Below are 14371 nucleotides of genomic sequence, written 5' to 3' on the forward strand. Positions count from 1 at the left end.
TCTCCCACATTGCAGGCAGATTCTTTACCACTGGAGCTGCAAGGGAAGCCTGAGAATGCTGGATTGGGTAGCCTATCCCTTCTCCAGCGGATCTTCCCGACCCAGGAATCGAACCGGGGTATTCTGCATTGCAGGTGGATTCTTTACCATGTGAACTATCAGGGAAGCCCTTGGTGATGGGAGGCAGCATTAAAGCAGCTTTGTGTTTTAATCATGCTTTGAATACGACTCCTCTTTGGACCCATCCATTCAGAGGACAAAGAACCAGCTCTGTCTCCATTCTGTGAAAATAAATTTAGTTTCTTTATATCAATACGTATCTCCTTGTCTCCCTTCTTTAATTCTTTATTTTGATTCATTTCTTGGCTCGCTGAATTTGTTTGTCTGGTGTTTTGTTTTGTTTTTTTTTGGTTATATCTAAGCCTATCTATGCAGAGTACATCATGAAAAATGCTGGACTGGATGAAGCACAAGCTGGAATCAAGATTGCTGGGAGAAATATAAAAAATCTCATATATGCAGATGACACCACCCTTATGGCAGAAAGCAAAGAAGAACTAAAGAGCCTCTTGATGAAAGTGAAAGAGGAGAGTGAAAAAGTTGGCTTAAAACTCAACATTCAGAAAACTAAGATCATGGCATCTGGTCCCATCATTTCATGGCAAATAGATGGGGAAACAGTGAGAGACTTTATATTTTGGAGCTTCAAAATCACTGCAGATTGTGACTACAGACATGAAATGAAAAGACGCTTGCTCCTTGGAAGAAAAGTTATGACCAACCTAGACAGCATATTAAAAAGCAGAGATGTTACTTTGCAAAAAAGGTTTGTCTAGTTGAAGCTATGGTTTTTCCAGTAGTCATGTATAGATGTGAGAATTGGACATAAAGAAAACTGAGCACCAAAGAATTGATGCTTTTGAACTGTGGTGTTGGAGAAGATTCTTGAGAGTCCTTTGAACTGCAAGGAGATCCAGCCAGTCCATCCTAAAGGAAATCAGTCCTGAATATTCTCTGGAAGGATTGATGCTGAAGCTGAAACTCCAATAATTTGGCCGCCTTATGCAAAGAACTGACTCATTTGAAAAGACCCTTATTCTGGGAAAGATTGAAGGCAGGAAGAGAAGGGGACAACAGAAGATGAGATAGTTGGGTGGCATCACCAACTCAATGGACATGAGTTTGAGCAAGCTCTGGGAATTGGTGATAAACAGGGAAGCCTGGCATCCTGCAGTCCATGAGGTCACAAAGAGTCGGACATGACTGAGTGACCTAACTGAACTAATATACAGAACTCTAGCTAAAATGCATACTGGAAGTAGAAGTATATAAAAGGAGTGGGATACTGAAGATACTGAAGATACTGAATAATTATGTACAGCACATGTATAGAATAAGAGCAATATAAGTTTTGTTTAATCATAAGAAGTTGAAAGGAAGTTGGAAGGACTGATGCTGAAGCTGAAACTCCAATACTTTGGCGACCTGATGCAAAGAACTGACTCATTTGAAAAGACCCTGTTGCTGGGAAAGATTGAAGGTGGGAGGAGAAAGGGACGACAGGATGAGATGGTTGGATGGTGTCACCGACTCAATGGACATGAGTTTGAATAAACTCCAGGAGTTGGTGGACAGGGAGGGAGGCCTGGTGTGCTGCCGTCCATGGGGTTGCAAAGAATTGGACACGACTGAGTGACTGAACTGAACTGAAGCCTATCTATAACTATTTATAAATCTTTTTATATATATATATATATTTTTTTTTTTGAGAAGAGCTCATGGTTGCTGAATTTCTTGAGTAGTTGAATGCTTTAAAGTGTTTGTAGGCTTCTTTTGTGCTTTATGGACAATTTGGTTGGGCATCACATAATTGGATGTTACATCTTTCCCTTAGAACTCTGAAGACATTGCACTATCTCCAGATACTAGTGAATGGTGCTATAGAAAAGTCTAAGGCCACTCTTGTTTTTTCTGCCTTTATACTGACATAATTTATGTTTATTGTTTTATCTTTCTTAAATTCTGTAACCTCATGAGGATATGTGTTAGTATTAATTGTTTTGAATTATTTTTTCTGGAACATTTTCTTTTTTTAAGTATTTATTTCTACCCTCCCAAAAGAGAACGTTTTCTTTATTATATTGGATTTTTGTTTCATTTTTTCTCTTTTTCAAAAATGTCAAGGGTGTATTGGCTGAATCTCTTTTATTGATATCTTCTATATTGATCATCTCATTTCATCTCTTATATAGCTTTCAAAACTTTCCATTTTGTGTGCTTTTCTGCAAGCCTATTGTCTGTTTTCCTCACTTTCAATATTAAGTGTTCTGCTTTTTGTTGCTTCTTTTGTGACATACATATATATATATATATATATACACACACACACACATATATACATATTTATAAATATAAATATACATTTTCTTAATCTCCAGCTTCTTTAGCTTGCCAGTTTGCTTTTTTATCTCTTTTAATTGTCTTATCTTCTCTTAGATATTTCATACTTTTCTTTGAGCCCTTTACTTTGAAGTAGCTCATATTCTTTATAATTTAAGCTGTGGAAAATTATTTGTGAGTTTTTCCTTGTCTCCCAAGACAGTATCTTTTTTCATCTACCAGTTGCTTATGTCCCTTCACTCCAATCCTCAGTATAAATTCTTTGCTGGTTCATTTCTGGTTTGTACTCATATTTGAATGGGCTCTATTCCTTTAAAAACAGGTATTGCCTGAATAAAAGTATGAGGTTAGATGCAAATATTCAGTGATAGGGAGTGAGAATAAAAGACATCAGTTTGCACTTCCATCCGGATTTTTTTAACTGAAACACTTCTTCACCCAAGATGGCTCCTTTGCTCTCGGCATATGTCTGACCTCAGTTTGCAGTACCGTGAAGGTCATTGTAACTTTGAGGTCCTGTGAGTCATAGGGGCAGTTTGGTGACAACTCCTTCCTGTCTTCTTTCCTCCCATTTGGCACAGATAATCTCGGCTAGGAAGCTGAAGATAAAGCATGTTGATGGTTCCTCTCTCCTTCTGTGGTATGACCATGAAGTTCTAGAGGAACATCTCTTATTTTCTCCTAGGTAGATGCTTAAACATTATTGTTTTAATCAGTTTCCTTGAATGGGGTTTAGAGCTGTTCCATCCTTCGGGAAATCTTTGTGCTGCCCGAGATCTGAGGGGGTGTGGTTTGGCTGTCAGCATTGCTCCTCATTTGATTCCAGATATCACATAATTTGGTGGATTTTTCTTTCTTTTTTAAAAAATAGTTTGTGGTTTGTGGTTGTAGCTGTGTCTCTGTTTCATTGATGATGAGGAATTCATTATTTTTTGTTCTTTTTTTTTTGGTTTGTTTCTGGAGTAGCGACTAGGGTAACAGTGTCTTCCTACTGTCTTTTTTTGTTTGTTTTTTTAAACTTTCTCTGCTGGCTCACTTGCTCCTTGTGCCTCCCTCTCATCCTCCCTTTTGTTAAATTTCCTCTGTCTATACTTTCCCCTTCCCCTCTTTAGCTACTTACCCCTCAAATCTGGAGCTTTTCCCAAGATGCATTTTCAGTCCTTTTTTTTGTTTGTTTGTTTTCCCCCCTGGCTTAGTTTTGTCTTTCTGAGTGATTCCATGTACTCCTGTCATTAATCTTCACCTCTAGTCTAATTTTTATTAATTTTTTGGTTTTCTTTCAATATTATTGAGATTTAAATGGAAGTTTAAGGTTTACAGCATAATGACTTGGCTTACATATATTAGGAAATGGTTACCACAGTAAATTTAGTTATCATCCATCACCTCCTATTCTAATGATTTCTGGATTAGCAGTTTGGCATTGACTCCTCCTGAGCTCCAAATGCTTACTAGATATAATAATACCTCAAAATTCCCTTTCAAAATAAAATTGTTTATGATGTTCCTTGCAAAGTGTGGTTCTGGTTACTACCTCATGTAATAGAAACTCATTCTTCCAAATTATTCAGACTAAAGATGTCTCATTCAACCATAATTTTTCTTTCTCATGTTTCTCTCAAGTGCTAACTTACCACTTGACTAATGCTGATTTCTCTTGTGTGTGTTGTGTCTTTGCATTGAGACTGTAAGTCCATTGGTGACAGGCATCTGTCAGTTCACATTTAATATGTAGTTTCTGAAAAATCGTTGGTTTAAATCCTTTGAATGCTAATTTTTCTTTAATAAAAGTCTGTTATCAAGATGGTTTTAATGTCTTAATCAATCATTTTGTGGCAGTGTTACATAATTTGCCCTAATCACCTTGCCTAGGTAAAAGCTGTTTGTGTACTTATAACAGGGCTTCCTTGGTGGCTCAGTGGTAAAGAATCCACCTGTCAATGTAGGAGACATGGGTTCTATCCCTGGATTGGGAAGATACACTGGAACAGGGAATGACAACCCACTCTAGTAGTCTTGCCTGGGAAATCTCATGACAGAGGAGCCTGGTGGAGTACAAGCCCAGGGTCACAAAAGAGTTGGATATGACTAAACAACAACAGCATACTCCTGCCTTCTCTTTTTCTTCAATTCACATATGTATGAAGAGTTTAAGACTATACCATTCCTCAGACTTCAACTTGGGTTGCTGAATTTGTCTTTCTTTTATCCCCATCCTCCACACTCCCATTTTGATTGTTTCCTAAATGATCCAACTGTTAATCAGACTTAAAAATATCAGGGTCAAGGATTTTGACCATGGGTGATTTCTTTGTGAAAATATTAAGAAGCCAGTGATAAAAGAACTTAATGTTACATTTTAATTTTTGTTTTAAAAATTAGGTATCTGAATTAAACTTGCTTTATATTTAATGTTCTTTTATATTGTTAATTCTTAATGATTATTTTTTGAATTGTGAGGCCCTTAAACATTAATTTTATCATACAAGGGGAGAGGAAAGCAATAAATGTCAAGAGATTAAGTGAAGAAATCAATTGTATATAATACAGTAAAATCCTAGAGTCGACACATACTGGTGAATGTTAGCTGCTTGGTTCATGTGTTTCTGTATTGGCATTGGGGACCTAATCCTTTGAAACTATCATTGTAAAAGTGAAGATGTCATTGTAAAACTTAAGATTTTGACAATAAGAACTGCTCTTCAATATGGGAAGCTTGTTGAATTTCTCATAAAACCACAAACCATAAACCTCTCTTGGAGAAAATCACTTTTGAAATGATCTGACATGGTTTTAAGAAAAGGTGGGTCCTTCTGGTTTATGAGCAGGAGAGCTATTGCATTGTATTTCAGTGTTAAACTGCATACACAAGATCTAGATTTTAAAAAGTAAAGGACTTTCTTATGTAATTAATTTTAAAATGATTCATTATACAATCAATTTAAAGATAATGAATTTAATTTTTAGAGCAGTTTTAGGTTCAGAAAAATTGAGTGGAAGTTACAGAGGGTCTCTCCTCCCTAACCTCCCCAGCATCAAATCCCCACCAGAGTGGTATATTGGTTGCAATCCATGAACCGTCACTGATCCATCATTATGAACAAATGTCCTTGGTTTAAATTAAGGTTCATTCTTTGTGACATTATAAGTATTTTGGCAAATGTATAATGAAACATATTTTCACCCTTTTAATATATAAAACAGCTTCACTGCCCTAAAAATACCCTGTGATTCACCTGTTCATGCCTCCCTCTCTTTCCCACAGAGCCCCTGACAAACCACTGATTTTTTAAAAAATTTATTTTACTATCTCAATAATGTTGCCTTTTCTAGAATATCTTATAGTTGGAATCATACAGTATGTAGTCTTTTCACATTGGCTTCTTTTACTTACTGCTAAGTCACTTAAGTCGTGTCCGACTCTGTGCGACCCCATAGACGGCAGCCCACCAGGCTCCCCCGTCCCTGGGATTCTCCAGGCAAGAACACTGGAGTGGGTTGCCACTTCCATTTAAGACTATCCCATGTATTTTCATGGCTTGATAACGCATTGCTTTTCGTGCTCAGTAGTATTCCATTGCCTGCAAGTACCACAGTGTGTTTATCCTGTTGCCTTTTGAAGGATAGCTTGGCTGTTCCCAAGTTTTGGCAGTCTGAATAAAGCTGCTGTAAGCCTTTCTGCGCAGGTTTTTGTGTGGGTGTAAGTACTAATGATTGCTGGATTATATGGTAAGAACATATTTAGTTTTAGTTTTGTAAGAAACTGCCAAACTACTCCAAAAGAGGCTGTACCATTTTGTAGTCCTGCTACAGATGAAGGAGAGTTCCCGTTGCTCCACCACCTCTTCAGTATTTCAGGTATTTGTTTTGGATTTTAGCCATTCTAATAGATGTGTATTAATTTATAATTCCCTAATGACATATGATGTTGAACATTTTAATATGCTTATTTACCATCTGTATATCACCTTTAATTGAATTGTTTCTTTATTGCTGAGTTTTAAGGGATTTTTTGTTTTTGTATATTTTGGATGAGTCCTTTATCAGATATTTTTTTGCAAATATTTTTGCCCAGGCTGTGCATTGTCTTCTTATTTTCTTGACAGGTCTTTTGCAGAGTGGAAGTTTTCAATTTTAGTGAAATCCAGTTTACCAGCTAACCTCCCTGCCACCCCCCACCCCCACTTCCCCAACCCCTCATTGTGCCTTTGGTGTTGTATCTAAAAAGTCATGATCAAACCAAGGTCATCTGCATGTTCTTGTGTATTGTTTTCTCAGTGTATTATAGTTTTGCACTTTACATGTAAGCCTGTGATCCGTTTTGAGTTATCTTCTGGGGGACGGGTATAATGTCTGTATCTAGACTCATTTTTTGCCTGTGTTGGTCCAGTTGTTCCATCAGCATCTGTAGAAAAAACCATTCTTCATTGAATTGCCTTTGTTCCTTTGTCAAAGATCAGTTGACTATACTTGTATAGGTCTATTTCTGGGCTCTCTTTTCTGTTCCTTTGATCTTTTTGTCTGTTCTTTCGCCAGTACCACACTGGCTTGATTACTCTGTAATTAATTTTTAAAATAATAATTAGTAAAATATTTAAATGTTTTTTGTTAAGATTTGTGAAGTAAGTTATCTTTAACCAATTTCTGTTATTAAGTGTGAGATGATATATCGTGTTATTTTTAGAAATAGATATGTTATTTGTAATCATTTTAGTAAAAATTATATACACTAGAAACACTGTCATAATAGAAATATCTTTTACTTTAAAGATATTATACTCTTATGCAGTAACTTGTCTTATATGTTCTGTTCTTTAATACCCATTAAAGAAATTAACTTTTAAATTATGAAATAATAGTTTAAATGTGATTAATAAAAAGTCTGGATTAATCTTCTAAAATACTGTCCAGTATGAGAGATCAAGATACCTGTTCTTATATTATTTTGAAAGCTGTTTGCTTTTATAGCATTAGGAAGAAATGATAATCACTTGCTTGAAGTATTTCATGGTGCAACTCAGTGTGTAAACCCTTTAGTTTGTGAAACAAATTGAGCTAGATCTTAGAGGATGCTGATAAATACATGGCACATTTTTTTTGGCTTGAGTTCTATTCAGGAGGAAAAAAACCTAACCAGTAATATAATATGGGGTAAGCATAGTGTGGGTGGCAGTGTATTAAGCTCAGTAATAAGCTATAGTGGTGACTATAAACCAATCATATCATTCAGCTGGTTTTTACTCATGGTATCTTTACCCTTGTTTGTCAGAAACACAGTGAATTTACAATAAAAGTCATTATGAATTAGGATGATTGTCAGCCATGATAAGCTATGATGAAGGTATTTTTATATCAGTTTTATTCAGGTATTATTTAGTTACAATAAACTGTACCCATTTTGAGTGGGCAATGTGATGAGTTTTCACAAAAGCACACAGTTGTGTAACTATGACCATAATATGATTTGGAACATTTCTGTCACCCCAGAAAGTTCGCTTGTGCCCCCTTGAAATCAACTCCACCCACTACCTATCTCAGTTTCCAGGCAATTGCTGATCTCCTTTCTGTATTTCAGACTGGTTTGCATTTTCTAGAATTCTCAGTGTGTTTTGCTAAATGCAGAAGATACATGTTCTTGACAAATTGATGGCAAATTGATTTTTTATAAAATGAACATGTTTTATTGTATTAAAAAATTTGAGAAACTCAAATGAATTTCATTTGGTATTATTCCTAAAAATTTGGGTTTCAAGTTTTTCTGCCTTGCCTCCTCTCTGTAATAACTTAAATCTATATTGCATGTAATTTAATATATAAAACCAACTCATGACACATTATTTTGTGGAGTAAATTATCCTTTAGTAGTTTAAGTATTATCTCCTTGTTTATAAAAGTTGGTAAATGATATAAGAAATAAAAATCTGTAGATCCTGTTCTTCTTATTAGAATTTAATACCTTCTTTATTTCATACAGTTGTCACTCAACAAACAGTTTAACTTTGCTTTGTAAAAGGCCATTTGCCTTGTCCTTACGCCCTACTGCTCAGACCTCTGGGGATAGGAGAGTTAGGGTGGATAAAATAGCTCTTTACTTCATAACATTCTGTTCTTGTGGCTCCTCTTACTCATATGTAGTCTATTCTAAAGCAGCTGAGAAGTAGCAGTTGATCTCATGGAGAAAATAGTCCCACCAAAATGGAATATTAGATTCCTTTTATGACTAGTTTTTTAAATCAAATATACTGAACATTTACTCCTTTTTATAGGAAAGAGTTAAGAATCTTTTGCATATTAGAATGACTGGAGTTTTCTGATTTTGCCCAGAAATGTTCTGTCTAGAATTTATGCTGCTTCATTTATTAGTCATTTCGAAACTAGCTCTAAATAAAAGCCAAACATTATGAAATGTTTTTTCATATTTGCTCCACCAAACATATTTAAATTTCTAGTTAATTTGGAAATCTTAAACTCACATAAAGACAAATAATCCTATTTGAAGCTTATTTAATATAGTAACACTCTGGGTAACTGATGTTCTACTAATGAAAGCCTTAAGTAACTGGCATTTTGGAATGATAAGTGTGTATCTATTAAGAAATCCTGGAGATCTCTGTTTAAACCCTTCTTCCCTGAAGCCTTCAGAAAAAAGAAAAAAGTGTTTCAGAAGTCAGCTTGAGAGAGACAAACAATGTGGGATGGAACTAAATTTGATAAGAACAATAAATTGGAGAACTTTTTTCTTATCAATTAATAAGAACAATAAATTGGAGAACTTGTGTGGTGATTTATGATCCTTCTCAAAACCAATCAATATTTCCCCTCCCCCCACTTAAAAAAAAAAAGTAAAGCACAAGTTATTTTTAAAACTCCCTCATTTGGGAGGATGGTATCCAGAAGCCCGAGGTGGCACCAGCAGTAAAGAACCTGCCTGCCAGTGCAGTGCTCCAGTCCATGGGGTTGCACAGAGTCAGACGTGACTTAGCAGCTGAACAGTTAACCAGTCACCTGTTACTGAACATTTAGATTGTTTCTGCTTTTTAGTCTTCTGAAAAACACTGTCAGAACTATTCTTGTGAGCATGATTGATTCTTTCAAGTTCTTATTTTGTCAAAGTAATACAGTTACCTAGTTTAAAGTTCTAATTGTTGTGAATAGCCTATTAGAAAATATGATTGTGGGACTTCCCTGGCAGTCCCGTGGTTAAAGCTCTGCTCCCAATGCAGGAGGCATTGGTTTGATCCATGGTTGGGGAAGATCCTACATGTCACATGTCTGAGAAAGAAAGAAAATACAGTTGTGCCTTACCCACTCTTTCCAGTCTGCTTCTCTAACCTTTCATCTGTTTCTTCTGATTATTATATATCTCTATATTGCTAAATTACATATATATGTATATATATATAGTTACCTTTTGATTCATTTCTTTTGGATATTGCTTGTTGACTTTATAGTACAGACTTAGAGGATTTTTCATTTTTATACTTCCATCTTTTCTCAACATATTACAGTATTGTTAGATTACAACTTTTGGCTAACTTGTTTTTGGTGTTACATTATTATACTTTTCAGATATTATTTATAACTAAGAAGTATAATGAACTGATGAGAAATATGCCTTTGATTTTTTGTTTTTCATGAAGTTAGTAATGCTTTGTTTTTTCATTTATATAGCTTTTTTGTTACTCAGTATTTCTTTCCAGGAGCTTCCAGGAGCTTCTTAATCTAATTTTCTATAAGGTGAAACATATTAGGAAATTTATTTGTTTCCATTTTTTTTTCTTGAATATATGTTTCTGGGAGACTGCCATTCTCCTTCCATCTCATTATGTAGGTGTGTTCTTGTCGTGTGCTTTTCTTTTGCTGTTAAACTAGAAACTCCCTTTGTCTTTTCCTGCATCTCATATTGTTTTCATTTTTCTTTTTTTTTTATGTGAATCATCCATCTTCTTTTATTTTTTTTATTTTTTAAAATTTGTTTTCATTTTTCTTGTCTTATTCCTGTATTTTTTGTGGTATAGCAGAGAAAGGGTACATGAGAGAAAATATCTTTATTCAGTTTTCTCACTTGATTAAAGTGTTGCCTGAATAATTACAGTTTAAGTGGAAAATCACTTCCCTTCAGAATTTTTGCCCGAATTAATACTGTCTTCCTACTTGCAGTTGCAAAGTCCAAAGCCTTTTGATTCCTTGATTTAACCATGTAAGAAAAATAAGTGGAAGGGAGAATGTCTTGATATAAGGATATAAGGGTATTTTTTCTTTTTTTAAACTTTAAAGATGAAGAAGATGAAAAAGGGATTCAAGGCAGAGGGACTGGCAGAGGTCAGGTGACTGCAAGGTGTCCACTGTGTTTAGAGAATGGGGATATATAGGTCCATGTGAGGAGAGTACAGGAAGCAGCTGAAGTGGGATAGATTGAGGCTTAGTAATGGATGCTAATGGCCTGAAGCTTTGCATTTTTGTAGGTGCTGTTTCACCTGACTCCATCAATTGTATGAAACATTCCTTGACTTACGGTCGGCAAAATGAATCGACCTCTGGTTTATCCTCTCTTAGTACTTTGTGCATGCACACTTGTGCGTGAATGTGCAGGCGCACATGCATGTGTGTGTGCACACACGTATCTGTTTAAGTATCTATGTGCCTTTCTTCCACATTAGAAGAGATTTTTGTGTGTGGATGAGACATAATTAGGTCTGAGTGAAGGAAAGCACAGCAAGTCAGTTCTTAAAATTCAAGCTGGCTGGAATGCCGGTGAAAACTGGAGGGTGAACCGGAGGAAGAAGGATTTAAGGAAGAGAAAACAGAAGGTTATTGCGTTGTCCAGATTTGAAGAAATAAGCCTCTGATGTAATAGTCTTCTGAGAGTGGGAGGGATATTTTTTCCAACAGTTATATTCTGATCATGCCCAGGGGTCTCATTATTCTCAATTTTCGAATACTATGTTATTTTTATGTATTTTGTACACATTTTGCTTTAAACTTTTTTCACTCTTTGAGAATAGTCTGAAACGATTTTAACTCTTGCTTTTATTAAAATTTAGAAACAAGTGATGTTTTAGTTACCCTATTATATTAATGATGTTCTGAAATACCCTCTTAATTCTATTTAGTTTAAGAAAAACTCTAAATAGAGAATTTTGGATGAAAATAATTGGTAAAAATATATTCTTAATCTAGTAGATTTATTGTTTAAGAACCTTAACCTGAGTATTACCTAAAAGATTCTTTAGTAAGATGAATTTTGAAATATTATTAGAACTATCCTTTACTGTTATAAAAGTGACTATTCACAAAATTTCAAAATTGAAAATAAGAACTTTTTACCAAGTTGAGTGATTATTCAGATAGTAAAAGAGTTAGTTAAATGGTTTAAATGTTGTGTTTGTGTGTTTACTTATTGGTTGACTGCTTAAAAGTACAAATATTTGTATTTTTAAAAATGTACCATATAACAAATTTTTGAATAGCATACTAGTGATAAGTGTTTACTTTCCAAGATGCTTTATTTTGGTTAGTGCTCTGCTAAGAACAAGAGACTAATGTGTTTAGAAGCTATGATGCTAATTATAATTTATTAAGCCCTTACTATAAGTCAAGCTCAGGCTCAAATATTAGTTAAGAGACACTGTCTTATTTAAAAGCACCCCCTGAAGAGTTGGGTTTAGTTTATTATTACATGAGGAAATTGAAACCCAGAAAGGTTTAAGTTTCTTGCTCAAGATTAAGCAGTTAGCAAGTTGCAGAGCAGGCGATATTTGTCTCCGCTTTGTGTGTTATTTCTTATGAAATATTATGGCAAAGATCTTAAGGAATATGAGTCTTGTATGTGGCATCATTTGTGAATGGTATATATGCCTCCCCAGTCAGCAGGTGACTATTTTGTTTGCTAATTTCTTATAGTGGGTAACCTCTCTCTCTCTCTTTTTTTTTTTGATCCTTCGAAAATTGCATACCTAGCACTGGCCATTCTCTTGCATGAATGAAAAAAGTTGGGCCAATGTAAGTTTATTATTTATTTAGTTTTTGCTTTTTTATATCCTGTTTAAAAAATAACAGTATTTGAAAAACTGTCTGTACTTATTAGAGACAACATTGGTATCCTCATTTAATGTGTGTGATTGATAGATATAATTTTATGTTTACTTTTTATACTGCCTTATACTATTCTTTCACAAACCAAGTAAAGCCTCTCCAACTGCTATTTCTCCTCAGTGGTATCTTAAAGAAGGAGTCACAACATGTTTCTTCCTGAATTCCCAACAGTTTAGTATTCTTTCAGATGTTTTGCAGGGCTTCAGCAAGTCGTTACAGTGGACGTCTTCAAGAGGCAATGCAGTAGGCAGAGCACAGCGGCCGAGACACCTGTAGAGATCAGCGCACCTGCCCTGAAGCAAAAGCTAGTAATTAGTTGCTCAGATTCCCTTGCAAACTTCCCCAGTGTTGTTGCACATGAAACACAGAGATCACAGTGATGCTGTCATGAGCTTCGCACTGCTGGAGTTGTTTATGCCCATTCAATTTTTAATGTTCCTATAAGACATTTTGATGGCAACCCTGAGCCCAGAGGGATTTGCATGCTTGATCAAACCTGTGATGATTTAAATATAGAAATAAAGAGAAACCTTTGGATTACATTGACTGTTAACTTTTAGGATGGCATTAGTGGAAAACATTAACACGATCCTGGAGGCAAAGTGGCGTTTGATCAACCTTCATCACTTTTTTCTTCCTTGACAGCAGGTATAGCTTCAGTAAATCTAAACAAGTTTTTTAAGCTGTATAGATCCAAGTGCATGTGGCTATCTGGATGGTATCGTCTGAATATTTTAAAAGATGATTTTATCCCAACCACTTTTATCAAGATTGAACTACTCTCATATACCAACCTTTTAATTCTACTACATTGTTATATGCAGTTTATATTGCTAAAGAATGAGATGGTAGGGGATTGAATTTTAGTAAACTACTGTAGTAAAATATGAATTGGATATATTGGGGCCAAAGAAATTTGTTACTCAAAATACTGGAAAGTTTTTGTATTCCTTTGTTTTTAATTTTAACACTATATGTATCTTAGATACTATGTGGGATAAAAACTAGTGGTTTGCTAGGTAGTTTTAAACTCTGGGGTTCAGTTCTTTGATTATTGTGTTTGTGTGTGGGTGCTCAGTCATATCCGACTCTTTGTAACCCCATGGTCTGTAGCCCACCAGGCTCCTCTGTCCATGGAATTCTCCAGACAAGAATACTGGAGTGGGTCGCCATTTCCTTCTCCAGGAGATCTTTCTGACCCAGGGATTGAACCCACATCAGTTGCCTCTCCACTGGCAGGCAGGTTCTTTACCAGCTGAGCCACCAGGGAATATATTGTGTTTGTATAAGTTATTAATAAATAGTGTTACTAAAGATGATTCTTAAATATGTGTAGCTTGAAAAATGGTGTAATTTCTAATATCATAGCAAATTTGGTTCAGATTTATCCTAAGAAAAAAATAACTATAGCAGCTCATCATTTAAGCATAGTATGGTGGATGTATTAATACATGCTTTCTAAACTGGTTCTTAGAGACAAATGTGCATTGTGGGGTTGTCAGATTAGAGTAAAATTAAATAAGATGTTATACAGCCCTGGACTATCATTGACAGAGATGCTAGTGAATTCAGTCAGCCCATTGTGCCTCACATTTTCCTGCATTAATACATAGGTAGAATCTTCCAGTGGGCTTCTGAGAATAGTTTTTTCTTTAGTTCTTCAAGAAAAGTGAAATGAATGATGAAGGAAAAAGCTCACCTCTAGGTTTTACATTTGCCTGCGTTTCTTAGCCGTAAGTCGGCCTCAACATGGATGGTCCTGGGAATACTCCACTTGTGAAATGATGTCTGTGATGCTACCATAGACAAAGTACTTGGGTATGTTAACTGCAGAATGTAGTTTACACTACATTGACTTTCAGGAATTTCACAGAAG

The 14371-nt window shown here is 35.3% G+C and overlaps 1 protein-coding gene across 5 annotated transcripts in view; it reads left to right on the top strand.

Moving 5' to 3' along the window:
- GTDC1 (glycosyltransferase like domain containing 1) overlaps positions 1–14371 on the top strand; it is a 493004-nt gene that overhangs the window by 59305 nt on the left and 419328 nt on the right. Inside the window, exon 1 of one of the 5 annotated variants that reach the window (XM_027561474.1) lies at positions 2587–3085. The exons of the other annotated variants lie outside the window; for them this stretch is intronic. The gene's annotated coding sequence lies outside the window, so the exon portion shown is untranslated. Of the gene's footprint in view, positions 1–2586; positions 3086–14371 lie in introns of those variants that run through there. 5 annotated transcript variants of the gene reach the window in all.

Source organism: Bos indicus x Bos taurus, chromosome 2 (genome assembly GCF_003369695.1).
Source record: "Bos indicus x Bos taurus breed Angus x Brahman F1 hybrid chromosome 2, Bos_hybrid_MaternalHap_v2.0, whole genome shotgun sequence".
NCBI classification, from domain to species: Eukaryota; Metazoa; Chordata; class Mammalia; order Artiodactyla; family Bovidae; genus Bos; species Bos indicus x Bos taurus.